Below are 13316 nucleotides of genomic sequence, written 5' to 3'. Positions count from 1 at the left end.
TGTTTTTGTTTTGTTTTTTTTTTTTTGAAAAAGCTACGAGTTGATAAAAGTCTTTTTAATATAAAGAAACGAAGGGATTTTGAAAACCTATGAATTTCTAATTATTTGACGAAGCTACTGTCTTATTTCCCCCAAATATACTTATCATGTGTGCGATCGAATGATAATGTAACTGGTAAATTAATATAAATAATAATTGGGTGCCACCGTGGTGCAATGGTATGCACGCCCGCCTTGCACGCAGAAGGTCGGCGGTTCGATTCCCCGGCCAAGCAACATCAAACATTTTTCAACGGTGGCAAAATACCCCTCAGTAATGTTGGCGACATTTCCTGAGTATTTCAGCCCTGAAAAACTTCTCCACAAGTGGTGTCTTAAGACACGCCGTTCGGACTCGGCGATAAACAGTAGGTCCCATATCATTGAGCTAAATATGAATCGGGGTGCACTCATTGATATGAGAGAAGTCTCCCTTGTCCCGTATGGGATGTTGTGGAACAATGTTTTTTTTTGTTTTTTTTTTTTTAAATTAATATAAAAATATTTTTGTGAGAAATTACGAATGGAAAAAAAACCTGTGTAATACGAACAAACGAATTGATCTTGAAAATCAGTGAATTTATTTAGCAAGACTTGGGCTTTATTTTCCCCATATAAACTTATCATGTGTGCAGCCAAATGTAAGCTCTACATACAAATCAGTGTTGAAAATGTATTAATCGCCTATGATTTAAAGAAAGACCTGTGTAATATGAACAAACGAATTGATATTGAAAATTCAAGAATTTCTATTTATTTATCAAAGCTTTGGCTTTATTTGTCCCAAACATACTTATCATGTGTGCAGCCAAATGTAAGTACTACGGGTAAATTAGTGTTACCATTTTATCATTTTTTTTTTTAACTACAAGTTAAAAAGAGAATGTGTAATGTCAGTAGGCGAATTGATTTCGGAAATCTATGAATTTTTAATTATTTTAAGCTTCTGCTGTATTTTTATAAATAAAAAAATCATGAGTGCAGCCAAATGTAAAAACCACAAGTAAATCAATGTTGCAAATTTCGTAATAGTTTTTTTAGTAACTGCGGTTTGAAGGGTGTAAAATTAACAAAGAAATTGATTTTGAAAATCTGTGAATTTCTGTTTATTTAGCAAGACTTCGGCTTTATTTTTATACCCTCCACCATAGGATGGGGGTATATTAAGTTTGTCACTACGTTTGTAACTACTCGAAATAATCATTGTAGACCCCACAAAGTATATATATTCTTGATCAGCGTGCAATTCTACATCGATATAGCCATGTCCGTCCGTCTGTCCGTCTGTCCGTCTGTGGAAATCACTCTAGCGTCCGAACGGATTGACGTAGGTTGATGAAATTTTGGGAAAATATGTTATATTTACGTAGGACTTTTGGTATTGAAAGCGGGCTATGTAGGTCCACGCTTTCGTATAGCCCCCATACAAAATGACGCGTGACGCGTCGTCGTTTTAAGGAATTTTTAAGATATTTGGCCCATTTAACCACCGAATTGGTTGTAATTTGGTACTTTGTGTCTCCAGAGGCCAAAAAATATTCCTACCAAAGTTGGGTTATATAGGTCCACGTTTTGGTATAGCCCCCATATAAGGCCCCATATAAAGTACGCGTCATTTTAATATATTTTGAATGTATTAGACTCATTTGACAACAGAATTGGTTGTAATTTGGTATTTTGTGTCTCCAGAGGCCAGAAAACATTCCTACCAAAGTTGAGTTATATAGGTCCACGTTTTGTTATAGCCCCCATATAAGACCCCTTATAAAGTACGCGTCATTTTAATAGATTTTGAATATATTAGACCCATTTGACCAAAGAATCGGTTGTAACTTTGTATTTTGTGTTTCCAGAGGCTAAGAAACATTTCTACCATAAAATGTTTATATAGGTCCACGTGTTGATATAGCCCCCATAATACAATATCTCCCGATTTTCGATATTTTGAACGTTTTAGCCTCATTATCACACCGATATGGCTGAAATTTGGTATTTAGTCTTCTTTAGGCGTATTAAACTTTCCCCCAGAAATTTGTAGGTATAGGTCCACGCCATCATATAGCCCCCATAGAACGGTACCTTCCGAATTTCGGTATTTTGAAGGTTGTGGCCACATTAATCCACCGAAATGGCTGAAATTTGTGGTGGAGGGTATAAAAAGTTCGGCCCGACCGAACTTAACGCTTTTCTTACTTGTTCCTATATAAACTTATCATTCGTGCAACCAAATATAAGCTATACAGGTAAATCAGTGTTGAAATGGTATCAATCACCTATGAATTAAAGGAAAAGCTGTGTAGTATGAACAAACGAATTGATATTGAAAATCCAAGAATTTCTATTTATTTACAAAAGCTTTGGCTTTACTTTTCCCAAACATACTTATCATGTGTGCAGCCAAGTGTAAGTACTATGGGTAAATTAGTGTTAACATTTTATAATTTTTTTTAAACTACGAATTGAAAAGAGAATGTGTAATATGAGCAGCCGAATTGATTTCGGAAATCTATATATTTTCAATTATTTTAAGCTTCTGCTTTATTTTTATAAAATTAAAAATTATGTGTGCAGCCAAATGTAAAAAACACAAGTAAATCAATGTTGCAAATTTCTTAACAGTTTTTTTAGTAACTGCGGATTGAAGGAAAAAGCTGTGTAATATTAACAAGGGAATTGATTTTGAACATCTATTAATTTCTATTTATTTAGCAAGTCTTCGGCTTTATTTTCCCCATATAAGCTTATCATGTCTTCAGCCAAATGTAAGCTCTACAGGTAAATCAGTGTTGAAAATGTATTAATCGCCTATGAACTAAAGGAAAAGCTGTGCAATATGAACAAACGAATTGATATTGAAAATCCAAGAATTTCTATTTATTTATCAAAGCTTTGGCTTCATTTGTCCCAAACATACTTATCATGTGTGCAGCCAAATGTAAGTACTACGGGTAAATTAGTGTTAACATTTTATTAATTTTTTTAAACTACGAATTGAAAAGAGAATCTGTAATATGAGCAGCCGAATTCATTTCGGAAATCTATGATTTTTTAATTATTTTAAGCTTTTGCTTTATTTTTATAAAATAAAAAAATCATGTGTGCAGCCAAATGTAAAAACCACAAATAAATCAATGTTGCAAATTTCTTAATAGTTTTTTTTTTTGAGTAACTGCGGTTTGAAGGAAAAAAACTGTGTAATATTAACAAAGGAATTGATTTTAAAAATCTATTAATTTCTATTTATTTAGCAAGACTTCCGCTTTATTTTCTCCATATAAACTTATCATGTGTGCAGCCAAATATAAGCTCTACAGGTAAATCAGTCTTGAAAATGTATTAATCGCATATGAATTAAAGGAAAAGCTGTGTAATATGAACAAACGAATTGATATTGAAAATCCAAGAATTTCTATTTATTTATCAAAGCTTTGGCTTCACTTCTCCCAAAAATACTTATTATGTGTGCAGCCAAATGTAAGTAACTCCGATGAATTAAAATTAAAAAAAAAAATGTTTATAGTCCTTTTTTAAAAAATACGATTAGAAAAAATTATGTGACATGAACAAACGAATTGATTTTGAAAATCTGTGGATTTCAGTTTATTCAGCAAAGCTTTTGCTTTATTTTTTCCAAATATAGTTTTTTTAGTAACTGCGGAAGGAATATTAACAAACGAATTGATTTTGAAAATCTGTGAATTTCTATTTATTTAGCAAGACTTTGGCTTTATTTTCCCCATATAAACTTATCATGTGTGCAGCCAAATGTAAGCTTTACAGGTAAATCAGTGTTGAAAATGTATTAATCGCCTATGAATTAAAGGAAAAGCTGTGAAATATGAACAAACGAATTGATATTGAAAATCCAAGAATTTCTATTAATTTATCAAAGCTTTTGGGTTTACTTTTCCCAAACATACTAATAATGTGTGCAGCCATATATTAATACTACAGCTAATTTAATGTGGCAAATTTATTAAGCGTATGAGTAATGTTGCCACTCATACGCCATATGCACCACTAAAACTTCATGGCTCCGCACGTGATTTTTATACCCTACACCACCACACTGTGGTAAGGGGTATTATGTCTGTGCATTTGTATGTAACATACAAAAGGAAACCAAATAGATCCATAGTTCCTTTTGGGAATATACATATGTATATATAATAACTTTCTGAGTCGATTTATGCATGTCCGCCCATCCGTCTGTCCATGTATTTTTGTTCGCAACGTACAGGACACATTTTTGATTCTGCTGAAAACTGAGGACTAAAATTTTTTTAGCCATCGGAAGTACGCTTTTGCTTTTGGTGAAAATCGGTTCAGATTTGGATATATCTCCCATATATATTTTCGGCCGATTTCACGTATTTGCTGTACCAAACATGCAATATATGTTCGATTTCGATGAAATTTGGAATGTGTGACTGAATTCGGACTAAAAATAAATGTGCCAAATTATATCGAAATCGGTTTAGATTTGGATATAGCTCCCATATATACATATCTTCGGCCGATTTCACGTATTTGTTGCTGCACCAAACACGCTATATAAGTCCGACTTCAATGCAATTTGGAATGTTTGACTGAATTCGGTGTAAAAATAAGTGTGCCAAATTACATCGAAATCAGTTCAGATTTGGATATAGCTCCCATATATATTTTCGCCCGATTTCACGTGTTTGTTGCACCAAACACGCTATATACGTCCGATTTTGATGAAATTTTGAATGTTTGACTTAATTTGGTCTGGAAATAAGTGTGCCAAATTATATCGAAATCGGTTCTGATTTGGATATAGCTCCCATATATATTTTCGCCCGATTTCACGTATTTTCTGTACCAAACACGCAATATATGTTCGATTTCGATGAAATTTGGAATATGTGACTGCATTAGGTCTAGAAATAAAGGTGCCAAATTACATCGAAATCGGTTTGGATTTTGATATAGCTCCCATATATATTTTCGGCCGATTTCCAGTAGTTGCTGCACCAAACACGCTATATAAATCCGACTTCAATGAAATTTGGAATGTTTGACTGAATTCGGTCTAAAAATAAGTGTGCCAAATTATATCGAAATCGGTTCAAATTCGAATATAGCTCCCAGATATATTTTCGGCCGATTTGACGTATTTGCTGCACCAAACACGCTATATACGTCCGATTTTGTTGAAATTTTGAATGTTTGACTGAATTTGGTCTGGAAATAAGTGTGCCAAATTATATCGAAATCGGTTTAGATTTGGATATAGCTCCCATATATATTTTCACCCGATTTCAGGTATTTTCTGTACCAAACTCGCTATATACGTCCGATTTTAATGAAATTTTAATGAATGAGATATAGCTCCCATTATATTTATATTTTTATAATATTTTTATATATTTATCATTATTAATATTTATATTGGTTATATTTTGTTGTTTTTATTATTTATTTTTTTTAATAATTTTATCTAAATTCCTTGAACATAGTGTTGTTCGAAACAGTTCCGAGCTTCCATATCCCCCCAACCCTGAACCACTCATACTTACCTTGTAGTGCCAGCCACCCCCTTTAATATTTTCCATTTTTTTGTTTGTTTCCAAATAATAAAACCAGTTTTTTATATGTTTAAATACTTGTCATTTTTTGTTTTATTTTTTATTCACATTTCATTTTTATTTTTAAATTTGTTTGTTTTTTTTTTTGTATTTTTTCCATTTTATCATTGATTTTTAAAACATAAGAAAATTGAAATCATTTTTTAATTTGTTATTTTGTTTGTTTGTTGTTTATCATTAAGACATGACCTGCTCTCTGGCATTCTTCTATCAGGCAAAAATTACCATTTCATTCCCTCACACCAACAAATTTTTTATTTTTTGTAAAGAAGATTTTTTAAAATAATTTCTTTATTTGCTCTTGGTTTTGCATTACTTTACACAAACATTTGCGCCATTTTTGTTGTTGTATTTGTTTTTTGATCTTCTACGTTTTGTTTGTTTATTGTTTGTCCTTAGGGTTATAACATATACAATATTTGCGTTTTACTTTTTTTTGCATTTCATTAAAATTGTCAATTATTTTGGTTGTTTGTATTTTTTTTTAAATTTTTTGTTTCAACAGAAAACAGCAAAACTTAAATTAAACCAAATTTGAAATTCGCATGAATAATTTGTCATCTTTTTGCATTTTTTTGATTTTTTGTGGAGAGGTAAAGGAATTTTTTTATAAATAAATGGGATGTTTATTTTGTTTGGAAATAACTAAGGGAGGAAGGGAACTCTTTTCTGTTAATTAAAACCAATTATGGCTGTTAAAACTCTGTGCAAACTTCCTTCTCTCACTCTCACCCCTCTCTAAAGGTGTTATTTACATTTCCTGTTTTCTTATGGCATGTTTACATTACTGTAAAGATGATAGTGTAAGATCTGATTTCGAACTCTATCTCTCTCTCTCTCTCTGTTAATCTGTTGTTTACGCTTCCTGTAACCCATTTTCATTATCATCATTACAGTGACGTTATAATGGCTTCCTATGAACAAGGTTTACTCTCTTTTATTTTCTCACTGGATCAAAGGAAATATCTTTCTCTAGACCAGAGAGATTACCTATTCACATACACACAGACTTTGTAGATGTAAACCTGCCTAGGGAGAGCTTACACTTACATTTGTAATAAGTGGCGCCATCTTTGTTTACTCTCTCTTTTTTGTCATTACTCAATACCTCCATGCATAGATGTCAACGTCTGCACGTTGTCGTAACAACAGAGAATAACTAATTCAAAAGAGAGCTATGTCAGCCGTTGTTCAACAAAGGGACACTACTCTCCCATATATTCTCTCTCATTTATTTTGGACATCAATGCCTCCATGAAACACCTTATAACTCTCACTCTATTATATTGATCTTATTTCCTTAATATTTAATGATTTCTTAACTCCTTTCCTTAACGCCTTCGACTCCAGCTAACCTCCTCCTTAAACATAAAATATTTAGCCTTTTAAGGAATAATAATAATTTAACAAAACTCTCTTTTTTTCTTTAATATTATTTGTGTATGTGTTTTTTACCAACATGATTTGATATTCAACGAACTTTAACGTTTTCTCACACCAACACAGACTCCTTTGTTGTTATCTTCAACCTTTCTGCTCTTTCCAAGATGAGGCGCCATTTTGTCTTGATAAATTTCTCTTTGAAGATTAAATAAAATTTGTTTTAGACAGCTACAACTCTCTCTCTCTTCGTTTGTTTTGTTTTTGTTCTGCTATTCACAAATAATGTTTTTTAAACAAAATATGTTTTATTTTTTTTTTTAAATTTAAGATTTCCTTTTTTTCTTTTTTTTTCTTTCTTACAATTCAAAAAAATCTCTGTTTTAAATTTCTTTGGAATATTTTGATCAATTTGTTTTTGGTTTGTTACTCTTCTGTCATTTTAAATGTTTATGTTTAAAAATTGTCATCATTTTCATTGTTTCAGTTTGTTTGTTGTTTGTTTTGTTTAGATTCTTGTTGTCATTCCTTTTAGATAAAATTTACAGGGGATTTGTTGTTGGGTTATTTATTTTATAATTTGTTGCTTCAATAATAATTATTAATAATATTATTAATAATATTGTTTTTTTAATTTATATGTTAACGGACAAAATTACACACATACACATAAAATTTTCAATTATTATTTTTTTTTATTTCTTTATTTATTATTTATTTATATATTTTGTTATTTTCATCATTTGTTTGTCATTACATTTGATATATGTATGTCGGCTTTGTTTTTTTTTTCCTTCTTCCTTGTTAAGAAAATATCTTGTATTTTAGCTTCTATTTCTTTGTTGTGTTTTAAAAACATTTTTTTCTTCTTTTGTTTTCTGGTTGTCTAAATTTAATTTTAAAATTATTTCCTTTATATAATAAATGTATTTTTAAAGGTTTTTTTATTGTGTTTTTTACATTTAATTGTATTTTTTAAGATTTTTTGTGCTTTCTTAAAGTTGTTTGGTTTTTTTTAACAAATTTACACATTGAGTTTACAATTCTTTTCAAAATTTTACATATTTTTTTAGTTTTATTATTTATTACACACATAAACATCAAATTACTTAAAAATAACATTATTTTTAATTTTGTTTTCTAAATTATTATTTTTTTTTTTTTTGAAAAATATACCTGTAAATTAAGAAGAAAAAAAAAAACAATGGATATTAACCCTGTTAATATATTCAAAAAGTTGTTAATTGACAATTTTCAGATAGTGCGCATGAATAACAACTAGCGTTAAATAAATCATACGCACTATGTCAGGGTTGGAAGTTATCGATTTTTTATAAATCAACGAATTGATCTGAATAAAAGCCGCTTTTTATGAACAAACGAATTGATTTCGGAAATCTATGAATTTCGATTTATTGAGCAATGCTTCTGCTCTATTTTTCCCAAATATACTAATCATGTGTGCAGCCAACTGTAAATACTACATGCAAATTTATGTTGGACATTTATTACAGGATTTTTAAAAAACTAAGAATTAGAAAGAGCTTTGTAATATAAACAAACGAATTGATTTTGAAAATCCATGAATTTATATTTATTTAACGAAGCTTCTGCTTTATTTTTCCCAAACATACTTATCAGGTGTGCAGCCAAATGTAAAAGCTCCAGATAAATTATTGGTGATTTTTTTATTTATTTATTTATTTTTTTTTGTTAAGCAACTACGTATGGAAGAAAAACCTGTTTAATATGAACAAACGAATTGATTTAGGAAATCTATGAATTTCTATTTATTAAGCAAAGCCTTGGCTTTGTTTTTCCCAATGAAAGTTTTCATGTGTGCAGCTAAATGCAAGTTCTACAGCTAAATTAATGTTAAAAATGTATTCATAGTTTTTTTCAGGAACTGCGGAGTGAAAGAATAGGTTGTGTAATATGGACAAAGGAATTGATTTCGGAAATCTCTGAATTTCTATTTATTAACCGAAGCTTGTGCTTTATTTTTCTCAAACATACTTATCAGGTGTGCAGCCAAATGTAAAAGCTACAGATAAATTAGTGGTGACTTTTTTACTTTCTATTATTTAATTTTTTTTTTGTTAAGCAACTACGTATTGAAGAAAAAACTGAATAATATAAACAAACGAATTGAGTTAGGAAATCTATGAATTTCTATTTATTAAGCAAAGCCTTGGCTTTGTTTTCCCTAAAGACACTTACCATGTGTGCAGCTAAATGTAGGTTCTACAGCTAAATTAATGTTAAAAATTTATTCAAAAATTTCTTCAAAGTTTTTTTTTTTTTTCAGGAACTGCGGATTGAAAGAATAGGCTGTGTAATATGAACAAACGAATTGATTTCGGAAATCCCGGAATTTCTACTTATTAAGCAAAGCCTCAGCTTTGTTTTTCCCAAATATACCTATCATGTGTGCAGCCAAATGTAAATACTAGCGATAAATTAATGTTGGAAAATATTTATAGCTTTTCGAAGAAAATATTAATTTAGAAAAATGCTGCCTTATATTAACAAATGAATTGAATTTGAAAATCTGTGAATTTCTATTTATCAAGCAAAGCTTCTGCTTAATTTTTCCCATAGAAACTTGTAATGTGTGCAGCCAACTGCAAATACTACAGGCTAATTAATGTTGCAAATTTATTGATAGCCTTTTTAAGAAACCAAAAATTGAAAAAGGCCTCGTAATATAAAAACACGAATTGATATTGAAAACCTAAGAATTTCTATTTATTTTGTAATGCTCCTGCAACATTTTTCCCAAATATACCTATCATGTGTGCAGCCAAATGTAAGTACCTCGGATGAATTAATATTAAAAAATTATTAATAGTTCTTTAAAAAAAAAACTATTGGAAAAAATTAATTAAACGAATTGATTTTGAAAATCTGTGAATTACTATTAATTAAGCAAAGTTTCTACTCAATTTTTTCCAAAAATACCTATCATGTGTGCAGCAAAATTTAAATGCCACAGGTAAATTAGTGTTGAAAATTTTTAAAAACCTTTTTAAGGAACCATGAATAGAAAAAGGCCACGTAATAGGAACACACGAATTGATATTGAAAAACTAAGAATTTCTATTTATTTCGCCATGCTTCTCCTTCATTTTTCCCAAATATACCTATCATGTGTGCAGCCAAATATAAGTACCGCGGATGAATTACAATTAAAAAAAATATTAATAGTTCTTTTTTCAAAAAAATTCGATTGGAAAAGGTTGTGTGACATGAACAAACGAATTGATTTTGAAAATCTGTGAATTTCTATTTATTAAGCAAAGCTTCTGCTTTATTTTTTTCCAAATATAACTATCATGTGTGCAGCAAAATTTAAATGCCACAGGTAAATTAATGTTGAAAATTTATTAATAGCATTTTAAGGAACCGTGAATTTGAAAATGCTGCGTAATATGAAAACACGAATTGATATTGAAAACCTAAGAATTTCTATTTATTTCGCCATGCTCCTCCTTCATTTTTCCCAAATATACATATCATGTGTGCAGCCAAATATAAGTACCTCGGATGAATTAAAATTAAAAAATTATTAATAGTTATTTTTTCAAAAAAAAAAAAACGATTGGAAAAAGTTTTGTGACATGATTTTGAAAATCTGTTGATTTATATTTATTAAGCAAAGCTTCTGCTTTATTTTTTCCAAATATAACTATCATGTGTGCAGCAAACTTTATATGCCACAGGTAAATAAATGTTGAAAATTTATTAATAGCCGTTTTAAGAAACCACGAATTGAAACAGGCCTCGTAATATGAAAACACGAATTGATATTGAAAACCTAAGAATTTCTATTTATTTTGCGGTGCACCTTCTTCATTTTTCCCAAATATACCTATCATGTGTGCAGCTAAATGTAAGTACCGCGGATGAATTAATATTAAAAAATTATTAATAGTTTTTTTTTTTTCAAAAAAAAAAAAAAAATACGATTGGAAAAAATTATGTGACATAAACAAACGAATTGATTTTGAAAATCTGTGAATTTCTATTTATTAAGCAAAGCTTCTGCTTTATTTTGTCCAAATATACCTAGCATGTGTGCAGCCAAATGTAAGCATCACACGTAAATTAGTGTTGAAAATTTATTAATAGACTTTTTAAGGAACCATGAATTGAAAAATGCTGCGTAGTATGAACAAACGATTTGTTTTCAGAAACCTATGAATTCCTGTAGATTATACAAGGTGCCTACTTCATTTTCTTCTCATATACTTGTCATGTGTGCAGCCAATTATAAGAGCTACGGATAAATTATTGTTGAATCTTTTTTTTAATTTTTTTAAGCAACTCAGTATTGAAGATAAAACTGTGTAATATGAAAAAACGAATTGATTGCGAAAATCCATTAATTTATATTTATTCAGCAAAATTTCTGCTTTATTTTTCCCAAATATACCTACCATGTGTGCAGTCAAATTTAAATATTACAGTTCAATTAATGTAAAAAATTATTAATAGCCTTCTAAGAAACTACTAATTAAAACAATTCTCTGTAATATGTTTAGACGAATTGATATTGAAAATCCAAGAATTTCCGTTTACAAAGCAAGGCCTCAGCTTCATTTTTCCCAAACATACTTATCAGGTGTGCAACCAAATTTAAGTACTACAGGGGATTTATTGTTCAAAGTTTATTGAGCGTATAAGTAACGCCGTCATTCATACGCCATACTCACTATTATATTATTTGAAATTATGTGAGGTAAATATCATCCCTCGGATGAATTTATTCTGCTATGTATCCAAGAGTAATATTGTTAATCTTGCCCTTGATTGCAAGCGAAATTGAGTGATATATGTATACGTATTATTCCAAAATATTTTCTCTAAGTTTTTTTTATGGACATTCGATCTAAATTCGCACATATAATGTAAAAACGAATTGATTTCAGGGAGTGACCAAAAGAACCGTGGTACCCCACAATGCCCTCTCTGCATTTCTGTTTATCTAGTCTAAGTGTGGAAGCAATATAGAAAAATATTTCGAATTCATTCCATGAAACTTTTCACTACCCTTCTGCAGGAATACTGCTGAAGTGAACAAAATGGTTGTGTAATATGCACAAGCGAATTGATTTTGAAAATCTAGGAATTTCTATTTTTCTATCAAAGCTTCTGCTTGATTCTTCCCAATGGTACTAATCATGTGTGCAGCAAAATGTAAGTATTACCGCTAAATTAATGTTGAAAATGTATTAGGCGTATGAGTAACAACACCACTTATACGCCACATTCACTACAACAATTCCTTAGCTAAATACACCATATTCATGGGTGGAAATGAGAAAACAAATAGCCTTAAGAATAAAGCTGAAACCACATCCAACGTTTGTGTAAAGTTTTGTGTCGTTTTGGCCGTTTTTACACTGTTGGGCATGATGCCGAAAAATTCAAATTCATTTGAAATATATGCCAGCAAACAGATCAACGCTGGACTTTGGTGTCGGCGTCGCCCTGTTGTTGTTGTATTTTTTCTTAAGGCCAAACACAAAACTTTACTCAAACGTTGGATGTGTTTTCAGCTTAAGCTATTATGAAGCGTATGACTTTAATTATCCCGAATAAATCATATGTTAAAATGTCATCTTTGTTAAACATGGACCGATGGAAAATTGCTGCCGATTTTGAACAAATGAATTGATAACGCCACTAACTCAAAGACAAAATTACTCAGTAGAAGGTTTTCATTCCACAGCTACATATCCTGCTCATGTGTGCAGCCATTTAGGGGTCATAAGCCAGAAAATTTCTAATTGTTTTAATTTTGACTTTTTTGGCCATATGAAAATTTTAACAAACAATTAACGCTATGATCAGCAAATGAATTGATTTTCAAAATCTATGAATTTCGAATTACTTCCTACAGTATTGTCTTTTGTTTCTCCAAATAAACTTATCATGTGTGCAGCCAAATGTAGCTTCTACAGGCAAATTAAAGTTTGAAGTCGATTATGCGTATGAGAAATGTTGTCAATCACGCACCATATTGTCTGGGCACATAATATTCCTGATTGATATAATGCAATCTTTTTATTTTGTATAGTAGAGCCTGTTCAAGTGTGCTGTCATTGAAGCATAAAATTCAGCAATTTTCCAATTTACCGATTTTTGCTTATTTTTGGAGACAAGAAATGAACGTAAGGTTTTATTACCTTTATGATAAATTCTTAGATTTTGAAAATCAATTCGTTTAGATTTTCAAAATCTAAGAATTTTTATTTATTTAGAATAGTCTCAGTTTTATTT

Source organism: Musca autumnalis, unplaced genomic scaffold (assembly GCF_047663935.1).
Source record: "Musca autumnalis isolate F117 unplaced genomic scaffold, ASM4766393v1 scaffold_4, whole genome shotgun sequence".
In the NCBI taxonomy this organism is placed as follows: Eukaryota; Metazoa; Arthropoda; class Insecta; order Diptera; family Muscidae; genus Musca; species Musca autumnalis.
Note: the sequence above shows the minus strand (reverse complement) of the source record.